Genomic DNA, 1,661 nt, shown 5'->3' with positions numbered 1-1,661 from the left:
GGACATGATGAAATCAACACAACGAGTGATGGAAATGTACAACTATCACTGCTCGGCCATCCTGTGTTCATCAGACCAGTCAATTTAGCATTTTTGAGCATGTCAAATTTCATATGGTAAATGCACATTGAAACATATTGCAAATGCACGTGCACTTACAATATGATTCTATAGTGAAAAACATCACCTAATGGACATGATGAAATCAACACAACGAGTGATGGAAATGTACAACTATCACTGCTCGGCCATCCTGTGTTCATCAGACCAGTCAATTTTGCATTTTTGAGCATGTCAAATTTCATATGGTAAATGCACATTGAAACATATTGCAAATGCACGTGCACTTACAATATGATTCTATAGTGAAAAAACATCACCTAATGGACATGATGAAATCAACACAACGAGTGATGGAAATGTAACAACTATCACTGCCCGGCCATCCTGTGTTCCCATAGCGAGCATTAATATCAGAATGACCGGTAAATGCATTCACAAGCCATATTTTTATTTTGGGGTTACCAGGTGCCTATTTTCAATCACCAGTTGCACAACAATGCGTATCCATCAGAATATTTTAAACAGTCCATAAAGCACTCAGGACGGACTCAATAGATAGAGGGCCGTAGTAGGGTACTCCCATAGCGGGCATGGATAATAGGAGTCCCGGTAAATGCATTTACAACCATATTTTTATTTTTGGGTTACCAGTTGCACAACAATGCACGTGCATTTGCAATATGATTCTATAGTGAAAAAACATCACCTAATGGACATGATGAGAAATCAACACTGAGTGATGGAAAGGAACAACTATCACTGCCAGGCCATCCTGTGTTCATCAGGCCAGTCAATTTCACATTCCTGCAGGATTTTTTATAGCATGACAAATTCGTGATGGTACCTGCCCATTGAACCATATTGCAAATGCACAGTGACTTTTGCAAAGTGAAACATAAACAAATGGACATGATGAAATCAACACAACGAGTGATGGAAAGGTACAACTCTCACTGCTCTCGGCCATCCTGTGTTCATCAGACCAGTCAATTTTGCATTTTTGAGCATGTCAAATTTCCTTATGGTAAATGCACACATTGAAACATATTGCAAATGCCGTGCACTTACAATATGATTCTATAGTGAAAAAACATCACCTAATGGACATGATGAAATCAACACAACGAGTGATGGAAATGTACAACTATCACTGCTCGGCCATCCTGTGTTCATCAGACCAGTCAATTTTGCATTTTTGAGCAAGGTCAAATTTCATATGGTAAATGCACATTGAAACATATTGCAAATGCACGTGCACTTACAATATGATTCTATAGTGAAACAACATCACCTAACGGAGATGATGAAATCAACACAACGAAAGTGATGAAATGTACAACTATCACTGCTCGGCCATCCTGTGTTCATCAGACCAGTCAATTTTGCATTTTTTGAGCAAGGTCCAAATTTCATATGGTAAATGCACATTGAAACATACAAATGCACGTGCATTTGCAATATGTTTGTGTGCATTTACCATATGCGAGTGACATGCTCAAAAAATCATAGAAATGCAAAATTGACTGGCCAGATGAACACAGGATGGCCTGACAGTGATAGTTGCTCCTTTTCCATCCCGAGTTCATCTGGCCAGTCAA

Source organism: Oncorhynchus keta, chromosome 19 (assembly GCF_023373465.1).
Source record: "Oncorhynchus keta strain PuntledgeMale-10-30-2019 chromosome 19, Oket_V2, whole genome shotgun sequence".
Classification (NCBI taxonomy): Eukaryota; Metazoa; Chordata; class Actinopteri; order Salmoniformes; family Salmonidae; genus Oncorhynchus; species Oncorhynchus keta.
The sequence above is the reverse complement of the archived record's forward strand: the minus strand, read 5'-3'. Positions refer to the sequence as shown.